Below are 12,886 nucleotides of genomic sequence, written 5' to 3' on the forward strand. Positions count from 1 at the left end.
AAAGCCAGAGTATGTGACGGGAGAGGGGACGCTGCGAGTTGGGAACTGGGTGCGCACAGCGAGAGCCCGGAAAGACAGCGGGACTGTCGAGGTTTTGGAGAACGTCGGCGCTTTTCGGCCTCCTGCCAGCCGGCGGCACCCAAAGCTCGCGGGCCATCCGGGCGCTTCAACCACAGACAGGCCGAGCGGAGTCTACCCTCCACGCGGCCGAGCTGTCCGCGCGATTCTAGGACCTTGAGAGCATTCATTGCTGCGTCTAGCGACAGTCCAACTCTCCGAACCCCCAAACCGCGAAACAGGACCTCCCTGTCTAGGGGCTCAGAGTCGGGAGGTGTGTTTCTTTTTTCTTCTTCCTATCTTGAAACCAAAAAAATTGTGTGCCCCTATCTGGGCTCTGCACCCCCAGCGTCGTGTGCAGGCGCCCCCCGGGCTGTGGGTAATTAGATGCGTTCTTCTCTAATTTCCCAAGGCTCGTTAGAATTCGCCCCAGAGCTGTAACATTTATTTTCTTTCAAATTAACTTTGCTTGCAATTAAGTTTAAGAAACCAGCAACAAAAGGAGTCTTGGCCCGAGGTCGTTTACCACGAAAACGGATTAAGGAATCTTCCCCGGTTTAAGGGGAAAGATTCCTGCAGCGCTAGGGGAAGCGTTCCCACAGCAGAGGCCAAGGGGGAGTAGGAAGTTGCTTTCGGCGGCTGTGGATGGTGACGGCATCGGCTTCCTCAACTCGACGACCCGTGCGCCTGAAAGAGTAAGGGTAACCTCGCTGAAATGAACTCGTGAGCGTTTGGGCTGAATTCCACAGTCATGACATGAAGCTGCTGTACACAGTTATAGTTTATCCAGAACACTCATAAACATAATCTCATTTACTAAGAACTTTGTGAGAATGTTTTCATTAAAATTACATTTTTATTACAAAATTGGTACACTTTCATTGTAAAAAAAAAAAAAAAGACAACAACCACAGAAAGAAGAGTCAAGGTAACATTAATTCACCCAGAGAAAGCACAGAAAACACCTCAGTGAGTATCTTTTCTAGTTTTTGTTTTTCCTTTGCAAGAGGCCTGAGTCCCAACTTTGTCACTGAAATACTTGGAGATCTTGACCGAACTTGCACCAGCCTATGTTGCACTATCTGCAAACCTAGGTGGCAGGTCCCCTTTCATGCTCACATTCTTGAACTCCTCTTTTTTTGGTCATCTGAATCCAGGATGCTGTTCTCCAAGAGCCAGTAGAAAGGCTGAGAGCAGGCTTGCTGTCCCTGCTGTCCTGCACAGGAGACAAAGGCCTTGTAGCTCTAAGTGTGGGCTATAGACTACCAGCATGGGCATCCCTGGGAGCTCGACAGAAATGCAGACTCTCAAGCTCTACCCAGATTCACTGAAACACAAACTGCATTTCAACAAGACCTGAAGCATTTCTCTGCCCTACGTAGAGTGGCAAAGCTTTAGAGAAGTGTGGGGCGGGGTGTCGGCGAGGGGTAAAGTGTTACGTACGTTGTTGATCAGAGACCCCAGAATAACTTCCAGAAACTTCCTGTTTCTGGGCAAGAACCCCAACCAGAGATGGCTGCAGAGAGAGATGGCTGGGGTAGAGCCCTTCACCTCCACCCTTGGGTATACTTTACAGTCTTGGAATCCTAACCTTTCGAATGCATCTCATCTCATGTTCCCTGTCTGATGGGTGTGACTGTGACAGTGACTTCAATGAGAGTGTATCTGAAACCATCTTGAAAGCTGGGGTGTCAGAGCCTGGCCAGGAATCCAGGCTCCTGACTCCCTGCTGAGCCACTTTGGAGACCTTGGGCTCTGGTCTCTGTATCCTCTAAGCAGCAGTCATTTGCCTAAATACGGATTAAGCTTGGCAACTCTAACCCCCAGTCTGGGCTAGTTAGGGTTTAGGAGAAAAATAAAGCTCACTTTTCAGGACCCAATAGCCAGCAGGAAGAGCTGAAGGATCCTCCAGTAAAGCAGTTTAAGGGTCCCTTGAACAGCCCAAGATTATCAGTGCCCTAATGAATCCCCCCCACCCCCGCCATCCCCACAGTCCCCCTATTCCCACCCCCAATACACACAGCTTTCTAGAGAATTCAGTTTCTGTGCTCATCCTGTTCCTGAGAAGTGCTGACTGCTGGGGCTGGCATGACAGAATAACTGGAGGGGGCGGGGAAGGTCCCTGATGAAAAGTTGTTCAGACAAGGGGCATGTACCAGACTGGATTTTCTTCCCGGGATCACAGAGCAGCTCGGTGGAAGAACCAGGACTCTCATCTCAGTGCTCACATGAGTTTTCAATAATAAGAATAAATAGGAATACGATGTGTGTGTATAGAGCTTCGACAGAGCTAAAGGGACACGTGACTTAACTCATAGCTGTAAGTGTCCAAGCCTGACTAAAACCTATGCCTCCCTCGAGGGAGACTACATTTGATTATCATCCTCATAAAAGGCAATGTGGAAATGGAAGTAATCAGATGGGGGTGGTTGTGAAGGTGGGGGTTGAGGGATGGAGAAGGAGTGCAACTGGGTGGGGGCCCTCCATTCTATGGACGGGTAAAGCGAGCCTGGGATCAGTTAAATACATAGCTTAGAACTACCCAGAGGGAAGGCAGTGTGGTTAGTGCTTTTCAACCCAAACTGAGCAGTGAACTAAAGAAAAAGCAGGGCAGACAGGTAGGGCAGAAGAGGATGGGAGGCCCTCCCTCTTCTCTCCAGGTAGAGGCCAAAGCTAGCAGAACTCCTGGGATGGAAAGGACGACTGCTCCCTGTGGAGCTCCCCATACCCCTCTGCCAGCCCCACAACCCTTCTTCTGAGAGCTGAGGCTTGGATTTCCAGCTCAGCCCAGAAGGGTTAACCAGGTGCAGAGGCAGTAGTCAGAGAGGCGCTGGGGATCAACTGTCAGCCCCTCCCAGGTTGAGGAAGGGACTGGGAGCCAGAATCAGGGTGGATCTCTGCCCTGGTCAGAACATCGGCTTATCTCATTATCTGAGAACTTGGAGCGGCTTCCCAGCTATGATTTTTCATGCGTGGAGGCAATCAGCAACCAGAGATGAAGTATGAGAAGCACAGCCTCATACAGCCCAACTCTCTCCACTGCTCTCAGCCGCCTGTAGCCAGCCAAGCCCGCCCCTGGATGCTGTTACCTCCACCTCCCATTCTGCCCACACTGCCAGCCTCACTTCCAGAAGCTGAGCTCCAGTCCTGTGGGCTCAGGCTCCCTTTTGTCTGTACCAGAGAGCCCAAACTCCTTACCTGGCATTTGGGGCCCTCCATGATCCTTATGCCAACCCTCTTCCTGGCCTCATCTCCCACAGTTGCCCTCCTACACCTCTAGGCTCCAGCCAACACCCCACTTGCTGTTCCTAGACACTCCTATGTGTTCCAGTCACCCCAAATTTGCTTTGATCATTACCTCTCCAGGAACCACCTAATCCCATCTTGCACCTCCAAGGACAAAACCTAGCAGGAGCCTCCATCATCCCTCTCCTGGATCACAGCATCAGCCTCACACACAGAGCTCCCTGATCCCTCCACTGCTCTCCTCACTCATTCCCCACAGCAGCCAGTATGTAACTCAGCTCAAATACGAATGGATCATGTTATTCTGTTGCAGAGGTCCAGACCTCAGGACAAGGGAATGAGATTAGAAGCATGGTGTGTTCGTGAGCAGCCCTGTGAAGGGTCTTTTTTTTTTTTAATTACTTATTTATTTTTGGTTACGCAGGGTCTTTGTTACTGAGAGCAGGCTTTCTCTAGTTGCAGCAAGCCGGGGCTACTCTTCATTGCAGTGGAATGGCTTCTCACTGCAGTGGCTTCGCTTGATGTGGAGCACAGGGGTATGGGTTTCAGTAGTTGTGACACGCAGGCTCTGAGGCATGTGGAATCTTCCTGGACCAGGGATTGAACCCATGTCCCCTGCACTGGCATCAGACTCTAATCCACTGTACCACCAGGGAAGTCCAAGGGTTTCTTCCACTATGAGAAAATTATACTTAATATGAGCAGTTTCAAAATTTCCCCCTCCCATGTAACACTTTGCTTCTATCCTAGATTTCATCCAAGCTTCATACAACTACTCAACATTGGGGTGTGTTCACGTTTTCTCTGTACTGGTGCTCAAAAGAAAGAACAGTGTCCTATCAAGGGAACTGGACAAATGGGTCTTTATGGTAGAGCTGAGATGCAGCCTACTGAGGACAACTGAACAGTGGGCAACCCTGGACAGGAGTAAAACAATACGCTCTCTTTCTGGCTTATTCAAGAAGAAGGTGTGCCAGATACTGATAGTTGTCATTCTGCCCCCTCTCTGCTCACAAGACTCTGATTTTGTTCAGGTTGCAATTGGTCATGTGTTGTAGGGGATGTCTTACACCCATTGGAGTGCCCACTGGCTCAATCTGGACTTGTCTAAGGTAAACATGGTGATGATTCCATCACTCCTGCCAGTGATTATTGAGAAACAGGCCCAGGATACTTTTCGGGCCAGTGAGATGTCCAGAAAAGTCTGCTCAAGACTTCTGGGAAATATTTCCTTGTTTTTAAAGCAACAGGGGGAAATAAATAGCCATTTTCTTCCTCTTAATGTTGTTAGGGTGTGACTCCTGCAAGTGTGACAGACATGTTGGACTCAGAGGGTACCAGCCTAAGAGAACAAGCCAACCTGCTGAGGATGGCAGAGCCAAAAGGTGGGAATAACCTGGGTACCTAGTGACATCGCTGAGCTACTGAAAGAACCAACCCTGGAACAATTCATTATACCTGTGTGCGATAACAAACATCCTGCCATTTAAACCTCTTATCTTTGGTCTCTCTGTTACTTGCAGCCAAATACATCCTAACTAAAGAAGGTGACCCTTTTGGAGGCAGGAAAAAATTGATTCTTCGTTTTCCCGTTGAGATTTCCTTTGCCATTCTTATATTAAAAAAAAAAAAAACAAAAAAACAAAAAAACAAACATACAGCTAAAAGGTAATCTAATCTTACCCCTTGATTTATAGAAGGAAAAAACAAGGTTGGGTTTTCCCAATGGCTCATCAGGTAAAGAATCCCACTGCAATGCAGGAGACACGGGAGATAAGGGTTCAACCCTGGGAGGGGAAGATCCTCCAGAGAAGGAAATGACCACCCACTCAAGTATTCTTGCCTGGAAAATTCCACAGACAGAGAAGCCTGGTGGACTATAGTCCATGGGGTCACAAAGAGTCAGACACGACTGAGCACATAAATAAAGAAGGTGACTTTCCACAGCTGTACAAGGAGCTAACATCTTAGATCCTTGTCCAGGGCTCTCAGCACACCATTGCTCTTCCCCAGCTTCAAGTGGCTCAGCCATGGCACAGCTGACTAACATAACTCACATTATCCGTGAGTGGCTTTGTTCATACTGTACTAAGAACTTCCACATATGCTCTCCTTTAGATCTTCACAACTGCCCTGGGAAGTAGCAGTTTTCAGGTGCATTTTTTCAGATGAGAAAAGTAAGGTCCAAGAAAAGAGGGCAAGCGCAAGGTCACAGACCTTTGTCTGCAAGGGATTCAATCCAGGTGTAACAAAGTTCACAGTAAAATGAATCAAGCATGTGAGGATTTGTGCTCCTTGGATATGGGAAACGGGAGGCTTGCGTGTTGGTTTGACTGCAGCTTGGGGGAAATCCTTTCTCGTTAAGTAGGGTGGATCCTCCACACGCCCCTGACTTACCTCCAGGGGCGTGTGAGGCTTAAAGATAAAGTTTGCAAAGTGTGTGGATCTGTTTGCTCCAGATCCTACAAAGCAGGACGGTGAGTGCCAAAGCTGAGGGGGACGTGGCTTTAAATGAGCTCTACCATTATGGGCCTCTTTTCACCCTCCTATCACCCCACCCTGACCCACCCAGCTTCAGCTAGCGATGGTCCCACCAAGGCAAAGGCTGCAGGAGCAGGCCTGTGGTTTACAGAACACCTGGGAGAGGCTGTGGGCAGCTGGGTGATTTCCAAATTAATTGTAGGAGAAACCTAACAAAACAATCTGCAGGCTAAGCGTCCCAGGAGCTCTCCATGAGACTGACAGCCTGGAATCCAGCAAGTACAATGCAGCGACCACAGACGGGAGGGCCTTTCCTCCTTGAGGGGAGGAGGGCCGACTTCCTTCCAACAGGGGCCAGTCTGGGCCTGCAGCCGGCCTGATAGGAAAGCAAAACCCCAGAACTGAAACAGGCTTTCCACCCAAACCCCAAACTATAATGAACATAAATGACTTTTCCGAAACACTACTACAAGGTTGGTTGGCCGGTGAGTTACATGCCCTGGCAAACACCTCGCTTCTCAGTAAGTGGCTTTCAAATCTCTCTCTCTCTTTTTTTGTAAATTGTATTTATTTATTTTGGCTGTGCTGGGTCTTCCTTGCTGTTGAGGCTTTTGTCTAGTTTCAGTGAACAGGGGCTACTCTCTAGCTGCAGTGCGTACGCTTCTCATTGCAGTGGCTTCTCTTGTTGCGGAGTATGGGCTCTAGGGCATGAGGGCTCAGGAGTCGTGGTTCCCAGGCTCTAGAGCACAGGGGTGGCGCATGGGCTTAATTGCTCCGTGGCATCACTCTGGATCACGTGGGATCACTCCGGAGGGATCAAACCTGTGTCCCCTGCATTGGCAAGTGGATTCTTTACCACTGAGCCACCAGGTAAGCCCTTTCTGGTCTCAGTTTGAAGATTTCCTCCTGAATCTATCTTCAGGAAACTTGGGCTTCCTCCCACTACACACAAATGCATGGAATGAATCTAGAGTCTGATATACTGTTAGTAAGGGTCAAATCTGAACACTGGTACTTTCCTATTTTCTGAGCAGTTGCCCACCTTTGTCACAAATGCACTGGTTCAAATCCTGGCTCCAGTACCTGCGCAAGTCTCAGCCTCAACTTCCTCAACAATAAAATGGGCACAACAATGCCTTCCGTCTCTGATACCAGTCACAATGGCTAACATTCAGTGAGCTGCAGCGGGGGTGGGGGGCACTATCTAGTGCTTTTAGTCTCCACAAACTCCCCTGAAAGGTAGTGACCGTGAAGTAGAACAGGAGGAGCAGTTTGAAGCCAGGCATTTGGGCACCAGAACTTCTAAGTGATAATACTTTGCATCATGAGGCTCCTGGGTTAGAGGAGCACTAGGCTAGAAGTCAAAAGACTCAGGGCTGCTCTCTGATTGCATGGCCAACCTTCAAGATGGTGCCGAAGAAAGACAAGGAAGCCCAAGAAGTCAATCTGGAAGTTTAATTTGGATCTTAATCATCCAGGAGAAGATTCTGGAAATTTTGAACCATTTCTATGTGAGAAGGTTAAAATGAATGGAAAACCTGCAAATCTTGGGAATGTTGTTTGCACTGAATGCTTCAAAATCATGGTTGTTTCTGAGAAACAGTTCTCTAAAAGGTATCTAAAATATCTTACCAAGAAATATCTTAAAAAGAACAATTTTGGTGACTGGCTTCAAGGGTTGCATCTGACAAGGACACTTATAAACTTCATTACTTCCAGATTAGTCAAGATGAAGATGGACATGAGTCTGAAGAGTAGGGAAGCCATCCCTTATAGGGCTTTGCTTGCCAATAAAACAAATGAAGCATACAAGACAAAGAAAGATCCAGAAATTGACTTAGTTTATCAGTGAATGGAAAACATTGTACACAATATGTTTCTAAATAGTCCATGGGTAAAAGAGAAAGTCTAGAAGTTGGGGGAGAAATTAAACATGGAAGTGAATGAAAATGAAAATACAGCATACCTGAAGTTGTGGGAAATAGCAAAAATAAAATGCTAAGAGAGAAATTTATATCACTAAAGGCATACATTGTGAAAAATGGAAAATCTCAAATCAATAACCTAAGCTCCACCTCAAGAAAATAGAAAAAAAGAATCCAGTCAGTAATATTATAACTGTATGGTGACAGATGGTCACTAGACTTATCAGGGTCATTATTTTGTAACATACAGAACTCTTGAATCACTTATATACCTAGAACTAACATACTGTTGTAGGTCTATTAGGCTGGAAGGAAAGAAGGAAGGAATCAGGGAATGGTGGGAGGGAGCAATAAAGAGTCAAAACCACTGAAACTGAAGATGGAAAAACAATAGAGAAAATCAAGGAAATAGAGAGCTAGTTCTTTGAAAAGATGAATAAAGTGGAAAAACCTCTGACAAAACTGACTAAGGAAAAAAGACACAATCACTAGTTTTAGGAATGAAATGGAAGCTATCACCACTACCCTGCAGATATCAAAGTATAATAAGGGAATTCTACAAACAACCAAAAACACATAAATTTGACAACTTAGATAAAATAGACCAATGTCAAAAAACCAAAAAATACCACAACTTACTCAATATGAAATAGATAAGTTGAATAGCCTTCTGAGTATAAAGGAAATTGAATTCATAATTTTTTAAAACTCCCCAAAAGAAATGTCCAGGCCCAGATGATTTCACTAGAAAATTCTATCAAAATTTTAAAGAAATAATACCAATGACACAATCTCTTCCAAAAAATAGAAGAGGAAAAAATACATCCAATTTATTTTCTATAAAGCTAGTATTAACCTGATGACAAAATCAGATTAAGGTCATATGAAACAACAACCATAAACCAGTATTTCTCATAAATGACAGAAAAGTCTTCAATAAAATATTAGTGAATAGAATTCAGTGATATATGAAAATAATTATATAGCATAACCAAACACAGTTGACTTCAGAGGATGTGAGGCTAGTTAATAGGCAAAAATTAATTACTACAAGCCACCATATTGATAGACTAAAGAAGAGAAAAATCACATAATCATATCACTATATAAAAAGCATTTGACAGAATTAATACCTATCATGATAAAAACTCTCAAAAATATAGGAACAGAAGGGTTCTTCCTCAACTAGACAAGGAATGTGTACCAAAAATCTACAGCTAACATTATACTTAGGACTGAATATTTTTCCCAAAGATCAAGCTCAAGGCAAGATGTCCATTCTCATCACTCTTATTCAACATAGTTCTGGAAGTTCTACCCAGTACCAAAAAAAAAAAGGTCTAGAAATTAAGAGTTACATAGAATGGAAAAGAAGAAATAAAACTGTCTCTATTTTCAGAGGACATGACTGTCTACGGTGAAAATCCAAGGGATTCCATAGGGAGAAACAACAACAACAAAACTCCTAGAACTAATAAGTGAGTCCAGAAAAGTCTAGAAGCTATAAGACAAACATCAAACAATTATATTTCTATGTATTAACAATGAAAGTGTGCATACCAAAATTAAAAATATAATACCATTTATAATCACTCAGAAAAACAGGTGGTAAATCTAACAAAACATGTACAGAGCTTGTATGTTGAAAAGTATAAAATACTGATGAAAAAAAACAAAGAAAGTCTAAACAAACAGAGAGATCATATGCACGGTTGGAAAACTCAACATATGAAGAAGTTGATTTTTCCCGAAGTAGACATACAGGTTTAAAGTAATTCCTATCAAAATTTCAGCAAGAGTTTTTACTGATACAGACAGGATCACTCTAAAATATACATAAAGGCAATGGAACTAGAATAGTTAAAACAATTTTGAAAAAAGAGTATATTTTTAGTCAGTTTAGACTGCTATAACAAAATACCAGACTTGGGGGGCTTATAAACAATAAAAAAATTATTTCTCACAGTCCTGGGAGAGTGCCAGCATAGCCAAGTTCCGGTGAGAACCCTCTTCCAGGTGCAGACTTCCGACTTCTCTTTGTATTCTCACATGGTGGAAAGAGGACAAGAGAGCTCTCTGGGGTCCTTAAACAAGGACACTAATTTCATTCATGAGGGCGCTACCCTGACCTAATGACCTCCAAAAGGCTCCATCTCTTAATACTCTCACATTGAGAATTAGGATTGCAACATTTGAAATTTGAAGGGACATGAATATTTAGTCCATTTCAGGGAGAGGAATCATTTAACCAATTTCAACACTTCTTATATCCTATAGTATTCAAGACCATATTGGTATTGGTAGAGGAACAGACACACAGATCCATGAAAAAGAATGCTATGCTATGCTAAGTCACTTCAGTCATGTCCGACTCTGTGCAACCCCATAGACGGCAGCCCACCAGGCTCCCCGGTCCCTGGGATTCTCCAGGCAAGAACACTGGAGTGGGCTGCCATTTCCTTCTCCAATGCATGAAAGTGAAAAGTGAAAGTGAAGTCGCTCAGTCGTATCCGACTCTTAGCGACCCCATGGATTGCAGCCTAACAGGCTCCTCCGTCCATGGGATTTTCCAAGCAAGAGTACTGGAGTGGGGTGCCATTGAACCCCAAAATAGACCCACACATAAATAACCAACTGATTTGGGACAAAGGTGAAAAAGCAGTCCAACAAAGGAAAGACAGCCTTTTCAACAAATGGTGCTGGAGCAACAGGACATCCAAAGGCCAAAAACAAAGAAAGAAAGAAAGAAAGAAATTTGATCCTCAATCTAAATCTCATACTTTATGCAAAAATTAACCTTATGTGGATAATGGACTTAAACACAAAATGTAAAAGTAGATAACTTTTAGAAAAAAATGGGAGGAAAATCTTTGGGATGTAGAATTAGGCAAACAAAAAGTTCTTAGAAATGACACAAATGCATAGAAGAAAAAAATTGCTAAATAGGACTGTTAACATTACAAACATTTGTCTAGGAAAGACTGTTAAAAGGAAGAAAAGACAAACCACAAACCAGAAGAAAGTATTTTCAAACCACATATTTGACAAAAGATTCCTATCTAGAATATATAGACAAATCTCAAACTCACCAGTAAGGAAACAATCCAACTACAAAATGGACAAAAGAGATATCGCACCAAAGAGGATACACAGATGGCAAATAAGCACATGAAAAGATGTTCAACATCATTAGTCGACAGGGAAATGCAAATTAAAACCACAATGTAATATTGCTACATACCTATCACAGTGACTACAAAAAAAAAAAAAAAAACAGTGACAACACCAAATGCTGGTAGGGAGTTAGAGAAACTGGATCAGTCATACAATGCTGATGGGTATGTAAAATGGTACTGCTGCTCTAGAAAACAATTTAGCAGTTTCTTATAAAGTTAAATAGGTAACAACCATACAATTCAGCAATTGCACTCAGGGGCATTTATCCCAGAGAAATAAAGACTCTGTTCACACTAAACTTCCTATGATAACAGCCTCAAAACTAGCCTCCTGACTTGTAGTCAAGTGCTCATTCCTCTACACCCAGATCCACAGCAGAGCTGCTTTTAAGTTCCATTCTCTTGAGCATGACTAGTTTGTTAAATTGACAGGAGAAAGTCATTCAATCCAGTGCTGCCTGGCTGTGCAACTCCAGGGTCACCATGCACATAATACAATACTGTCAACACTCATCTCAGATGTCTGCTTTCACTCCCAGAACATCCTCTTCAAGGCACCCCAACATCCAGGCCAACTAACCACGCCTCTGACAAAACCAGGAAGGAGCAGAGTAGGGAAAATCTTGTCTACAATGGGTTCTCAACTCAGCATGTCCACCCCATTCCTTCTACCCTTTGCCAGTAGACAAATGGCAAGAAAGGAGACGGGACCTACTCAAGATGACCCACCAGGTCAGTGGCAGTACAGGACTCTGAGCTGTCAGCACTAAGCTGGTGGCAGTGGGGCCCATCCACCCACCTTGCATGGAAGCAGCCCAGGGAATTAGCGCTGATGCCAACGCCCCATTCTGGAGCTCCTGACACTTCTTGGACCTAGGCCCTTTCGAAAGGAGCATTTCAAATAGGAGCCATCAACACTTACAGAGGGTGGGTCTTAATCCATAGAGGATCACTAGCTTCACCCAAGTGATGGGATATCCATCGGCACCTCCCATTCTTCTACCAATTATCTATCTGCTAATTATCTGGGATTAAGACTTGACACGGAGCAACATGGTCATTAAACACATATTTGCACGGCTTATTCATGTTAGTGGGGCTGCTCAGTCTAACTGGACACGCCCACAATGCTGCACAACACATTTACATTTGGTTGGCTGTCAACAGCCAATAAAGGACTGCAGGATGTGTTTCCTTCCAAAGTGACTTGGCTCTCAGCAAAAGCTTTCTGCAGGCAAGCTGGGTGTCTTGGCTTTTTGGCAGTACTGACTGAGGCTTAACTCAGAGCATGCATTCAATCACTTGTCAGATATTCATTAGCTCGAGCACTATAGCAGCCACAACACTGGCTCCAGGAGATTTTACAAAGGTGAATGAGACACTGTTCCTGCCACCGCAGAGTTTACCACCAATCAAGGAAACACGTGTAAGCAGAGAGAGCTAAGGGCCCTGAGAGAGGGGAAAACAGCATGCCATGTGAACACAGCCCAGGAGAGATCTGTTTGGCCTAAAAAATAAAGGGAGGCTTCATAGAGGAGGTGGCATTTTCAGCACAGAAACAGATTGAGAGAGGAACTAGAAAAGCAAGGGCCCAGAGATGTGCCAGCAGAACAGGTGTGACTCAGTGTGGATGGCACATGTGCCATAGGTGGGAGGGAGATGCCCTGGGTCGTATCACAGAGGGCACTGAGTGTACTGCTAGGGTTTGGAAATGTTTCTGCTGGTTATGAGGAACATGGAAGGAATTTTGCTTTGGTGTGTGGGTGGGTGTTGGTAAACTTTTAATTGAAGTATAGCACACATACAGAGAAGTGCAAACATTTTCACCAACTGACCACACCTCTGTAAACAGCATCCAGCTAAAGAAAGAAATCATTACTAAAAACCCAATAGCACTCTTTCAGGAACTACCCAATCACAAGAGAAAACAGTATCCTGATCTTAACACCATAAAATAGTTTTCCGTATTTTATTGTATTTGGCTTCTTTCACCGAACACAA

The 12,886-nt window shown here is 44.3% G+C and overlaps 1 pseudogene; it reads left to right on the forward strand.

Moving 5' to 3' along the window:
• Positions 1-7,191: 7,191 nt before the first annotated feature.
• Positions 7,192-7,659, forward strand: LOC147367215 (ribosomal protein eL22-like pseudogene; annotated as a pseudogene).
• Positions 7,660-12,886: the final 5,227 nt, after the last annotated feature.

Source organism: Bos grunniens, chromosome 8 (genome assembly GCF_055505025.1).
Source record: "Bos grunniens cultivar Pamir isolate PY7600 chromosome 8, Bosgru_T2T1.0, whole genome shotgun sequence".
Classification (NCBI taxonomy): domain Eukaryota; kingdom Metazoa; phylum Chordata; class Mammalia; order Artiodactyla; family Bovidae; genus Bos; species Bos grunniens.